This window comes from Amphiura filiformis, chromosome 6 (genome assembly GCF_039555335.1).
Source record: "Amphiura filiformis chromosome 6, Afil_fr2py, whole genome shotgun sequence".
In the NCBI taxonomy this organism is placed as follows: Eukaryota; Metazoa; Echinodermata; class Ophiuroidea; order Amphilepidida; family Amphiuridae; genus Amphiura; species Amphiura filiformis.
In genome coordinates, this window is record NC_092633.1 from 78,020,041 (window position 1) to 78,034,900 (window position 14,860).

A 14,860-nucleotide genomic window follows, 5' to 3' on the forward strand; every position below is an offset into this window, starting at 1 on the left:
TTTTCGGGTTGAATTTCGGTAGAAATGGGCCCCTTGCCCCTTTTCTTTTCCTTTGCCCTCCTGATTTTCCCTTTTATTTTTTTGTCAGAGGGGCACTTTTTTCTTTCATTTTTTGTCAGTGGTGGCACTCTGCCCCCCTGTCCCGCTGGCTAGGCTACTGGAGAGTGGGAAGAGAGAGAGAGAGAATGATACATGCATGGAACAAAAGCACTGTGATTTGACATGTTCGATTATATACTTACGATCATTCCATGGAATGATAACTCGGAGTGAACCATTGACTTCCTCGTTCACCTTGTTCATTCTCCACTGACAAACAAAAGTACTCTCTCATTTCCTCTTCGTTATCGTCATTTATGGCGATGGTAACGGTGGCTTGTTCAATGGTGTTAGCAAATACCACCGGGTTAGTGAATGTGTAGTCAGCTAAGGCTCCATTATGGCTTCTAGTTGATCCCGGTAATAGTGGGCATTCGGTTGGGACAAACACTGCCGAGAGCTAAAACGGTAAAAGAAAATATAATCGTGTAACGTTCAGGGATATGAAAAGCTATATTTGTTTATCCTTGTATTCTTGCTTAAAAAGCCATATTATAACATTTCTGTAAAAATAGATTAGTATTTATTTTCCATAAATGTTACCTTTACTGTCAGATATGTCCACTTTTAATTTTGAGCCGAACAAGGAGGTTAAAGCATAGAAAATTGAAATTTACTACTAGCACCCATGTGGCATGTTACTCCCGCGGTTGTAATACGGCATGATCCTCGGGGTGTGTGTGTATGTGTATCCTGCATGCCGTGTACGTACTGTGCATACGTGTTCGACTATATATTTCCATCGTAATAATAAACGCCGGTTCCCATCGTTTTATTCAAAATCTCGATTTTGACAAAACTACAACACCTAAAGTCTTGATTTTTGCAGAGTATCGTGTAAAACCAGAATTAAAAGTTTTTTGGAGGCGTTCTCCTCAGCAAATGTTATAATATGATTCCCCCGAAATCACTCCCATTGTAGCCTGTACAACATCCGCGATAATGAAAACGCGTAAAAAGGGTAGTTTTTCGTGGTAGGCACGATACGCGCGTATCGTGTTTAGGGTGTCAAAAACATGAAATATTGGAAAAAAGGGTATAACAAAATTGCAATTGCGGAAATGAAATTTAGGGTATAAATTTGATGCCAGAATAAAATCCCTGTTTAGGGTGTCGTTTTAGCCAAGGGTTAAAATCTTGTTTAGGGTGCTTTTCAAAAAGTTGATTATCGCGGATGGTGTACAGGCCACAATGAGAGTGACCCCGGAATATGGCTTTAAGGTTAGGCAAAGAAACGTATAAAACGTTTATAAGACGTACAAAGTTGTTCTCTAAAACCAGTTTTCTCAGCAATCAACTCTTAGCCTACATTCAAGATTTTGATTGCTAAGGCTTGTGTCAAGTCATAGACTTTTGTGTAAGAAAACATGCACAATTACAGGTTTTGGTCCATGTTCCCTCAAATTCCAAAAGTATTGAAATTTGACTTTTATTCGTTCATTCATTCATTCATTCCTATTTTATTTTCCTCAATCATCAAAATGCATGTGTAGACATAAAACTCAAACAAAGTAATACAAAATATATGAAGCTATAATATTAAATATATACAATCAGGAATCAATAGTATAATCAAGTAGTTACGATTATTTCCAGTCAAGCGCGCTTCAGACTCCGTATTGTACGTACAATATTGTATGTACAATATTTTTCGTGACGTCAGAAAGTATTGCACGTACAATAAAAGTATGTACCGGGAAAATATATATTTTGCCACAATCATTGGTTGGCAATGGTTGCTTAATTGATACGGGTTGCCAAATTTCTAACTTGAGTGGTAAATTTAGTGCAGTGTTCGTGCACGGAATGATGAACATCTTTTTAATATGTCTTCTTGTATTCAACTGTACTTGAATTATTATATAATCAATGGGCACCTTTAAAGTTAATAATATTAATACTGATATTAATATAAAAATATTAAATTGTAATAATAATATAAATGGCACATTCAGTTCTTATTTATTTATAGATTTATTTATTTAGGCCTATTTGTTTATTTATTTATTTATTGATTTATTTATTGATTGATTGGTTGATTGATTGATTGATTACTGATTGATTAATTGATTTAGAGATTCATTTATATTTAGTCATATATTGATTTAGTCAGTTTCTTAAGTATTATTTGTAGGCCTATGTATTTATTCTGGCTTTGATTTTATTGATATTGATATTTTTATTATTTTTTTAAGTTTTGGCATAGCATTTGTTACATTATAACACGTTGTGTTATGAATTTGCAACACCATTTTACATGTTGATATCGGTGAGGCATGTTATGATGGTGTATGTTATAGGCCTACCTATGATCATCACAATACATCCATAAACGTGTTAATGCAGTAACCGTAGCTTTATAGGGGCACGAGCCCCCCCAATTGATCTGAATTTTAGAAAATCCAAAGAATAGCCAAATAGTTATATTTGCACCAATATTTGACTGAAATCGTATATTAGCATTACCGTCCCTTCGTGGCTTTATTGCAAGCCAACGTGCTGCTAAATGAAACGAGATTACTTGAAATATATATTTCAGAGTTGAAAGAGTTTCAACTATACGAACATATTTCTGAAATATGTCTCTCTGATTGGTTGATTGTCAAGAGGATTACGGCATCCTCAAAGCCTCCTGCTGTAATTCTCTACAGTCTAAACGCAGGACAACCGTTCTTTTGTTCTGCTTAGTCGCGCTAAAAGTCGATCGATACATGTTAAAATCAGCACAATTCCGAGATACACCTTTTGCTATGAAATTTATTTTCTCGGTCAAATATAAAGCAAATTTTTTTTTCTTCAGTAATGTCAAATAAAACATAGTGCTTGGATGAACATTTTTTTTTTAAATCCTGGTGTTAAAATTAAGCATCAAATTGTGTCTTTTAGTGTGATATTTTCGATTTTTATAGGCCTTTAGTTCGCCCGTGAGCTTTTTGCAGAATTCATTTTTTAGCGTCTCAAACTAATATAGTTTGCTAAAGAAAGATATTTCCCACCTCTGTATAGCACATCGTGTGGGTCTATATATTATAGTTTTGTCAGAATTTCCGTTTTGATTCCATAATTTTTGAATACCAGCTGAAAAAATTTCAAATCCACGCGTGAAATACTAGCATTGTGGATCGATATCTCTGGGTGCCCGGCCTGGATACAGTTTTGCCAGAACTTCAATATAGCAAAGAAATTACCTAGTGTTTCGGTATAGTGCCTTTTGTTTGTGTTTGTTTGAAATTGCTTAAACCCACCGAAAGTCATAATGAAGCAGCCAAAACAATACAAGGTTAAACACGGAAGTTTATAACAACCTATTATAATGACCTAAAGGAAAAATCATTTATGGTAACAATGAGCCTTGCATTGTAAGTCATGGTTCAAATGTGTTGAGTACCCACCCCTCCCCATAGGCCTACATAATATTACATACCGGTACCTTATAATATTTATATAGCACGGCTATAGCTATACATTTAGAAAGTAGGTCCTATAGCGCTAAATTATGACAAATAGGCCTACACAAACCCGAACGCAAGTCTGAAGGGTGTAATGAAAATGCCAACCCGCGATGGGGGGTCATTCAAAATTCACCTGGAGATAGGAGGGACAGAAAATTAAAATCCCTCTAATAACACGCGAATTTTTCTAGGTTTGGACAGTGGATTTTCCCATGGACCTCATCCTAGGTAAATAAATAAACAAACAAACAAACAAACAGACAAAATGGTTTTCATAATCATGGAATCCATAGCCCCTATAAATTGAAATTGCAGGCTATCACGGGAGCAAATTTCCAAAATCCACCTCATTTACCAGAATTGGGGATTTGGGCTACCAAATCGCTGGTCAGGCAATCCTGGTTTTCAATGGAAAAGGACCTGGGTTGACAAAATGGAAATATCGATTATTTGTGCTGGTTGCTCTCGAGGTAAAGTACTAAGTTTGACATTTTCGGAGCATGGAGGGGAAAAGGGTAAAATAAAAACGGAAATTCTGACAAAACTATAATATATAGACCCACACGATGTGCTTTTACAGAGGTGGGAAATATCTTTCTTTAGCAAACTATATTAGTTTGAGACGCTAAAAAATGAATTCTGCAAAAAGCTCCCGGGCGAACTAAAGGCCTATAAAAATCAAAAATATCACACTAAAAGACACAATTTGATGCTTAATTTTAACACCAGGATTTTTAAAAAATGTTCATCCAAGCACTATGTTTTTATTTGACATTACTGAAGAAAAAAAAATTTTGCTTTATATTTGACCGAGAAAATAAATTTCATAGCAAAAGGTTATCTCGGAATTGTGCTGATTTTAACATGTATCGATCGACTTTAGCGCGACTAAGCAGAACAAAAGAACGGTTGTCCTGCGTTTAGACTGTCTATTCGATATCTATTATTCGCTATTGCACGGTTCCGCCATTATGCACTATGTGCGGGGAGAGCCTCGAACTGGCAGCATACATGAAAGGAAGAATTATGTAACCTTACACAGAACGTTATGACTAGTTCAATTCCCATTCATGTATGCTGCCAGTTCGAGGCTCTCCCGCACATAGTGCATAATGGCGGAACCGTGCAAGTAACGAATAGGACCGATGTTTTGAAATCCGTACAACCGTGTCAAATGAAATAGTCTCGAATCATAATTTGTGCACGATACAACGTTGATAGGCCTACCGTACGTCAGATTTCGAATTTTATTAAAAATAGGCATAAATTACATTGAACAGGTTGAATGCTGGCAAAAGTAGACAAAATAACTATGGGTCGAATTTACATTAATCAGTGTCCTGGGCCAGGATAACATTTAGGACTCCTTCGCATTCTAAAACAATGCTTCACCAAATGTCCTTGCTTTCATTTTCTCATTTAATTTGTGGTAAATCCGGTATTGCCAAATACACCAGGCACAAAAAGAAACTCGTCAGTTATATTCATCCTTGCTGTTCAATAACTTGATAATTTTGGATTATTCTGAAATATACATTTTGATAATTGGACTTTTCTTTCTCATTTGACACCCTGTTCGTGAACATTGAGCAAGTATTAACCAAGATATGCGCCTCCAAACTTTTCAAACCCCAAAATGGAAAGTTGCAATTTTAGCGATTCAATTGTGCCTGTTACACTGTGTGCTTTATTGATTGGCCCGTGGTGCTTGTGTTCAATACAACGATGCGTTCCCATTGAAAATCGTTGAAAATGCAACTTTTGATTTTGGGGTTTGCGGCTTTGGAGGCAAATATCTTGGTCAATTCATGTTCGTTTTTCACGAACAGGATGTCAAATGAGAAAGCAAAGTCCAATTAACAAAATGTATATTTCAGAATAATCCAAAATTATCAAGTTATTGAACAGCAAGGATGAATATAACTGACGAGTTTCTTTTTGTGCCTGGTGTATTTCTCGTCCGTTACCCGTGTTAATCTATTTATTTATTAAAATGCACCATCTATTAAATTCCTGTAATACAATGTATAGGCCTAGTGTATTTGATAACAAAGTTGTTTTATTTTTGATTGGAATTTGGGGTTCCATAGATTTACAAGTGGTCTGTTTTACACGATTTCATATATAAAATATGTTTGGGCATGGCGGAATTAGTATATGATTAAAAATAGACATACTCTTAGGCCCCCTTTTTTAATGTTTGTGCATTATTAATATTAATATTAATGTACAAAATGCAAACGAATGTACATATATTTGATTGTTTTGTAAACATTAAATTTGATGTTTACTCATAATTATGTCTGGAAAGTCAGGGAAAAACTTAGGAGTATCGGTATTTAGTTTCCTGGAAAAGTGGATCAGATGAGCATGTTAGAACTACCTAAGGGATTAGAATTTAGCTATGTTTCACTTGGCGAAATAAGATAATATTTTTTTAATCCCAAGTTGCCCACCCAGTCAATTATTTTCCCTAATTTGAGGGCAAAAATAAACTCAATTGCCCATCCTGTAAATTATCCTCATTTACCTCCCCTGGAAATTAATCAATGTAAATTTAATTTCAAATGGCCACGTACCGGTACCCCGTGCCCGGTATAGGAAACTTTTTGGTTATTTAGTCCACTTAAGGGGGTACTACACCCCTATGGTAAATTTGTGACTATTTTTGCATTTTTCTCAAAAAATAATATTACACTGGGAACAAAAGTTATGTATATTATTGGGGCAAGGAATCCAATTACTGCACTGAAATTTCAGTGATTCAAGATAAGCGGTTCAGTATATATAATAGGAAACGAGGTACATCTTAGTGGTACCTTATTTCTTATCATAAATAACAAACCGCTTGTCTTGGGTCGCTGAAATTCCAGTGTAGTAATTGGATTCCTTGCCTCTATAATATACATAAATTTTGTAACCAGTGTGTTATTCGTTTTGAGAAAATGCAAAAATAGACATAAATTATCGAGGGTAGTACCTTAACCACCTATATAAGTATTCACAAGTTATTAGTAATGTAATGACGATATTTTTGAAGAGTGCAGAAATAAAAATAAAAAAAGTTATGTAAAGGTAGACTTGATAGGTTTGGACCGCTTAGGCGACGAAAAAAAGAAACCCTGTTCTGCGGGCGGACGGACCTTTCAAGTAGGGTCGGTCGGTCGGCCCTTTTTTTATTCTTTCCTCTTTTTTTTTTTGAAATGACCCCAAAAATCACCAAAATCTGTAAATAATTTGCAATTTGAGAAAATACAAAAAAAAATAAAAATTACTGAAATTTCCGAAATTTGGGTAGGCATTCATTTGTACAGGAAATTTGTTTTTACCAATTTCTTCGAAATGTGGGTCAGTCGGGCCCGTAGAACAGGGTTTTCTTTTTCGTCGCCTTAGGCCTAAAAAATTGTTTGATTAGCGTAACATAATAAAAGATTATATAGGGTAGCTAGGTAGGCAGGGATTTTTTTAACTTTTAAAGCTGTACATTGCGTTTGATAAAAGGCCGTGGGACCTTTTTCCTTCTTTTTTTTAATTTAATTTTTAATTTACTTTTTTTTTATCTATTTACTTTTTTTTTTTTTTTTTTTTTTCTAAAATTTTAGAGTAGGTCGGGTTACGCCATTCAAGCAATTTTATTTAGGCCTTATCCTTTGAAACAAAGCACCAGATTTGACGAATTAAAACTGAAGAACGATTTTTCTAACTATAGCCCACTTTGTCATGAACAAAGTGGATATGACATGATTTTTCCTAATTTATATTACCAAAATGTTAAAATATTTGCAGTTGGGCCCTTTGTGTTCAAATCAAGCACATGACAACATCAAATTTAGGCATCACCCTGTAACTCCAATACAACATTATGATTAAATTTTCGCTACAAGAAATTATAGGCAAGGTGGCATAGGACACGCAACACGTGACGTACGAGGCTGGCGAAGATACAGGGCTGACAGCCCCATTCAAAATACACGGTTAGCGATTATAAATGGGAAATTAACATACTTGCAGTGGGGTACTTTGTCGTACCCCGACGGTTTTAGAATAAGATAATTTAGAATTGTTTGTGAAGATTTCATGATTATGTGTTAATCCAATGGCGACGTCAAAAATGGCGATATCGCTTCCACCACCGCCTGGTTTGCGGCAGTATTAGCAAATGCTGCCCTCACGTTTGAGGCAATAATATGAAAAGGTGGACCACTTACCCCACGGACCACTTACCTACTCTTCCTATAGAATGACTTCACTGTGACAGGAATTAAAAATAGCGAAGACTGGGGATTTGGATAGTCCAAAACTGGAATAAAGGAAGATGCGCTCCCGCTTTTGGTATATTTGCTCTTGATTTTGTAAGCATTGCTAAATGTGGGTTAGATGTCTCTTGTCTCCGCTCCACATCCTCTCGATATACCGAAACATTTAACAAATTAAATCAAAACCTGGTTTTAAGGCCAGTTGGATAGCAGGAACCATATGTTTGTCAGTTTTAGTCATTAACAATAAAACTGTTACTGAAGTATACTTTGAAAAGAGTCACGAAAGCCAATAATCACATTTATATTTACATGTCTTGCGGTTCTTGAGTTAAGCCAATAATATATTAGAAACCTTTGAGCATTTCCCCCCTGCCGAGAAAATCATACACATGGGGTGGAAATGACACCCTTGGATATCTTTTATAGAACCCATACCATTATTCTTGTGTGTCAGCTTTATTTGTCTTAATATTTGAGTGCAAACACCGCTAGTTTGTGCTCCCCTTCGATCCCTTAAGTATATATACTGCTTATTCAATTATGATAGCATAAAAAAAATATATATCTTCTTATCATCATGTTCATGGAATGCTAAGAAACATATTAAGTCAGAAACATGCCTACTTACTAACTGATACAGCGCTTAAAGTCTCGCCGGTGTCGACAGTCCTGTGTAACGTAACTTGTAGAGTAGGCGTCCCGCCGCCCTCGGATAAGTGTACTCAGGAGCACCAAATATGTATTGGACAGCAGCTGAAATAGGACAGATATGAATAGAGTTAGATTTGGACGCTAATATCGTTACAATGTTGGGTCTGTATTTTCCATTTAATGTAGGTGAAGTTCAAATTAAACTAATAAATGCAACAGACACGAAGAAACGTGCAAAATATATCAAATGAAGGCGTCATTTTTGGTTGGTTTTAGTGTCTAAAAATTCCGTTTATATGAGCATTTCGTGATCCACGGCCTCATTCTACACTTTTCTCAAAAAAGTTGAGATTTTTATACCACTGGAAATCTCTGGCTATATAGTTTTTCTGTACCAAAATTGTCTTGATTAGTTAAACAAAAATATCGTCAAGTTTGAATTACGTTCTGGTTAACACAGCGAAATTACTGTTAACCAGAACGTCAAATTACAAAACATGAGAGAGCAGTGTAATCATGGTGTGGGTAATGATTGATAGTCATACATAACTCGCAAACGCAAAATCCACAATCAATTGAAATTTTGGGAATACATTTGTTTTTTCATGGATATCTACTGAAAAATATCATAAGAGGATGCTAGAATCACAAAATACTCCTTTAATGTAGACTTAATTTTCTAGCAAACATGAGAAATACAGTCATAGATAACGAAAATAATAATAAAAGACTGAATACCTCCAACAATATCACCAATCAGAGAAGAAATTACATAAATTATTTTTAATCAAAATCAATGTTCTTCCTGTAGAAGAGATGCGATTGTCTGTCAAATATAGCAATTTTATTCTATGTGGTTTTGATTAAATTTTTATATCAATTATTTTTATGCATAATACGTTCTCTCAATTCATACTTTTGATGTTTCCATAAAAACGATCACATTCGTTCAACTTTTTCTGCATCTAACTAGTGGCTACGACGCTCACGGGGCATGGGATGGTAAGAAAATGCCCCATATCCCAAAACCCAAAGATTACGAAAATTTTTCACTTTTGCCGAAAATGTGTTGATCCCCCCCTTGCCCCCCCCCCTGCCTGCGGACTATATAAAGTCTGCACAAAAGGTAACTCAACTGTTATAAATACGCCTATAGATTCAGAACTAATAATTGTTTTCACAATATTTCAACATAGCGAGAAGGATGATTTATATACACGCATTTGATACCCCATTCGTCAAATGTCGTTCAATATTAACAACACAGTGGTGCTTTTACAGAAAAATACCCGAATTTAAAAGTTGCAGTTTACAGCGATCAATGGTTATAATGCCAGCACAGTAAACACGTAAAGTCCGCCATTATCTTCGCGCTTACTTCAAATCAATACAAATAACTGCAACTTTTAAATTGGGGTATTTTTCTTTCAAAACACTGCAGTATTGTCAATATTGAACAAAATTGGACAAATGGGGTATCAAAATGCGCGTAAATAAATCATCCTTCTTTTTATGTTGAAATATTGTGAAAACAATTATTAGTTCTGAATCCATAGGCGTATTTATAACAGCTGAGTTACTTTTTGTGCAGACTAGTTGCTTTTTGGCTGAACTTTACACACTGGTACAAGGCAACATAAAGCATGATAATGTGAACGTTGATTTTTAAAGCAGGGTTTCAAAATGATGGATAATTCAGGTGGATCAGACATTTTAACAGATCAAACTTTGTTTGTTTCATAACTCTTGAAATTCATCTAGATTTAAATAATTATTTCGATTGTTACAAAAGGAGGTAAATAGTGTAATTCAATCCATCTTAGATGTCTCTTGGCCATACATTTTCACAAAATAGCTGTAACTTTGGAGGTGGATACTATGATCAAATGAGATGCGGTAAAAGAAGCATGTGTTGACCAACACTCATCATGCTTTGCGACGATGTACCATAGGTACAAGAATAAATTGAATGGGTCACTATTTTTAATATTTTTTCTTTCCACTCATAATTGTTTGGTGACATGATACAGAAATGACCAAACATACTAAATGCAGGCATTCCTAACAGAATTTTGTATTTAACCTCCAATGAAATAATGTGAAGTAGCAGGTACGTAAAATGAAAGTTGTCGCCGAGCTGAAGTCAAAGTTATAATTTGTCAACAGAAGCCTCAATATTTGTTTGCATGCTGGTTTGTTGACAAGTTCTCGAGAAAGGATCAGTTGAAATTTCAATCACAATTTTACGCGCAAATAAAATATTAATTTAATGATTATCTTATTATAATTTCAAGAAGACACCACCAAACAATGTCCACTGGTCTTATCTGCTGAGTAGGCCTATAGCATATATTAAATCTTTTTGAATCTGGTCATAATTTGATAATTTCATCATGACTTACCATTTGTGGTTGAGCTGACTGCTAACACAGTAAAGCACACCGCAAATACGGTAATAATCCACTTATTCCCGTCCAGTTTCATTCTGGACTTCAAGCGTATTCCTGTCTCACAAAAAGTCAGGTGAAGTTGATAGGCCTAGGTCGACACTCATCCAAGTAAATGTGCAAACCTCACCAATATCCCAGGTACACTAACAACTCACATCGGGTGTGTCTACTTTTGGTGAAAATCAAGCCTATTGTGTCAACTTTGTGAAAAGGAATACAGATATTCATGTGTATACGTGCATAGTTAATGAGTTGCATTCCAGATGACAATGGTTCAAGTCGTGCTTGACATTCATTATTTTTAGGGTTCAATCATTCATCCGTGGTGTACAACATTATGTGCAAGGTTAGTTTAATATCCCACCATACTCAAGTATAGATTGATATGAGATAAGACACCCCTTCCACTTTGTAAGAATTTGCACTTTGCAGGGAAAATTGTAAAAATGTTAAAGCTCAAAATTATGAAGAAAACTTAACAAAGGAATCACTTTTCCTGTTAACCCGTTCAAAAAAGTAGAAGTAGTAGTAATAGTACTACTAGTAGTAGTAGTAGTAGTAGTGGTAGTAGTAGTGGTGGTGGTGGTGGTGGTGGTGGTCGTGGTGGTGGTGGTGGTAGTGGTGGTGGTGGTAGTAGTAGTAGTAGTAGTAGTAGTAGTAGTAGTAGTAGTAGTAGTAGTGTTAGTGTTATTATTATTATTATTATTATTATTATTATTATTATTATTATTATTATTATTATTATTATTATTATTCCTACGGATTCAGAATGAAAATATCTAAAATTATTTGTCAAATGTCGTGATTACGAGTTAAACCAAAAATGCCAGGCAAAAAATTTGATGAACTCCCAACCCCTGGTTATTGTCGTCGTCGTCATTTCGCCGCTTTTCTTGTCTGTCAAACGTCATTTATTTATTTCCCATTAAACCGAGTACGGTTCAACAAAATGTATTATTTTGTACCGCTAAATACTTACCAGTAGAATAACAAACTAAATTTATATAAGTATCTTTCTTTAAGTCAAACTTGTGAAAATATCAAAGGTCGTCATGGACTGGAGAACAATAGTTTTAATTTTTTTGTTCACTTTTTTCACAGGGTAGCCACTGACGACACAAAGCAGATTCATGATGTTCAATAAGTTGATTGAAAGTTAGCATTCTATGCAAACATTTTTGCGATACATTCATTTTAGTATCGCGTGACATTGATATATGAACTAATAGAATTGAATGAAAGCAAGCGGGTTCATTAATCGCGGGCATGTCTATTAATATTTCGGTTTATGAATATATGCAGAAAATGATTAGTCTCCTCAGCAGCCAGTTTGGTTCCGCTCCTCCGCAGATGTTTGTGTGGAGGGAGCGTAACCAAACTGGCTGCGTAGGAGACTAGCAAATGATGTGCCCTTCAGCATTTTGTTTTTTGGTAAAAATTTGAGTAAATTTGGCTTTATTTCGTGTTAACATAATTTTTAAATTATCAGTAAAAAACACAGGATAAATCAACATTTATTTATTTGTTTATTTTTGACGAAACAAATCGCGTCTAGGGTGTTATGTATTCGTGTGTGGATAATTGTTTGGGAGTCTTTTGGGGGTTGGGGTGCGTGATGGTGTGTATTAGTATGCTATTTAAGGTAGGTGTGTAGGTGTTCATGTGGTGATTTTGCTGGGTGTATTTGACCTGGTGCCGATAATGAAAAGAGTAAATGTCGTAACCCAGGCGGCCTAGGCTACGCCTATGATTGCCATAGCGGTATTTTGTGGTATCTTGTGATATAGTTTTGACATGATAGGAACAGGTTGCACAAAGTACTCCGACGCCTCAATGGGTAACATACAGGTTATTCTTCTTTTATTCCCATTGTTCTTGATAGTAACAGTTCACTGGAGCTTGAATCTGTTCAAAATAAGTGAGAAACGTAAATGTACCCATAACCACACCATTTTATCTTTGTCTCGTTTAAACATTATGCCAAGTTCCGTTTTGTGTAATGCATGGGAACCGGAATGATTACAATAGAAAATTGTATTATGCACGGAGGAATTGTCCCAACAGTGACTGTAAACTAAGGGTATAAAATATGAGTTGCTATGATGGGAAACGTCATGCACATTATTTGAAACACAACTGTCGTATATCATAGTTAGTAATAATCATTTTGATTAAAACACAAGACTTTCTGAAGATGCTATTTCAAAATTTGATATCATATAGGCCTACATGGTTAGACTTTTTAATTTGGTTTCGAAAATTTAAACAATAAATATTTCTAAATCACTATTGTTGAAAACAATTGTCACAAAAATATTTCTACAATTCTAACAAATATAAACAGCCATGCAGTATTCCAGAGTGGGAAAGAGGATGCAAGATGCAATGTTGTCCTGCACTTTGATATGTCATGCATTAATGGATGGGGTATAACGTTTGGACAGTATTTATTGTGGGACATTAGAGCACATCAGACATATCGAATTGCATTCTGAATACGAAGAATGTCCTTCTGATATCAAATAATTTTGATTTTTTGAAATTCGCAATGTAATACACATTTTATGGCAAATCATTAAAATTGATATGTTTGATATTTAACAGTACTCGAAGTAAACTTTTTAAATCTGATGATTTGTGCTTAAAGTGTATGTAGGTGGGATGAAAAGCCGACAATCAATTGAAAATGTTGACCTTTCGTATTGAAGATATGGATTTTCCCCAAAACACCAAAAAAATTAGGTCTTTTGGGGAAAAATCCATATCTTCAATATGAAAGGTCAAAATTTTCAATTGATCGTCGGCTTCCTCCCAGCTACATACACTTTAAGAATAATTAGATTTATAAAATTTACTTTGAGGACTGTTATATATCAAAAATGTGAAAAATATCAAATTTTAATAATTGGTCATAAAATTTGTATTATATCGTGAATTTTAAAAAATGAAAATTATTTGATATCAGAAAGACATTCTTTATATTCAGAATGCAGTTCGATATGTCTGACAAAAAATACTGTCGAAACGCTCAAAACGCTCATTCCAGATCCTTTAATTAAACTGATAATCGGCAATAGCATTTTGAGGCTAGGAATACATTTACAGCTACGCTATATTTAGCACATTTATGCTTATTAACCAAAATTACAAATGAATAGTTGCACTTGAAACCATGATAACATCAAAGTTAATGACCTTAACAAGTCGTCCGTGAAGCTATTTCAACTTTCATACAAAATTTCCAATTTCACACACAACAAAATCTATCATCATATGTAATATTTAAAAGGGTTCATTAAACATGTTAAATCTCGTACAATGCATTTCTGGAAAAAATCAACTACACCGCGTTTTGAGTTTCATGCGTGGGCTTTCTGTATTTTCTATGGCTTACAGTTACTTGTTACATGACAAATTGTTAGCCATAATATTGCTTTGGGCATATGGTAAATCAAAATAGTCATTCTTGTTGGAAAACTCTATGTTTTACCAGATGGGTTTAAACTTCGTAAGCTATTAAAATAGGTATAGGCCCCTACTAAAAGTTATGCACTCTTACAAAAAGGTTTCAAAAGGGAAAGGAGTCTTCATTAATTTGTCCTCCTACAATGCAGATGGACCGCATTTACATTTTGCTGGCCCCTGGGCACAGCAATATTCTTGGCCCCTGGCTCTTCGGATCGAGGTGTTACACCCAGGGCCGGATATGGAGGAGGCCCTGGGCAGGCCCAAATTTGGAGACCCCCCAAACTCGCTGTCAGGAAGGCATGTGCACTCAGTTTTGGTTTAGGCATAAGATCGACAGTGGCAGCAGGGGAACTACAATTTAGAGGGAAAAGAGCATCGATTTTACTATGACATTTTCGCACGACAAAAATTCAATTGCAAACTATTTTGGCCCAAAATAAAGGTGAATTGTCCTAAACAACGGTCCAGTGCGCGAGAAGCG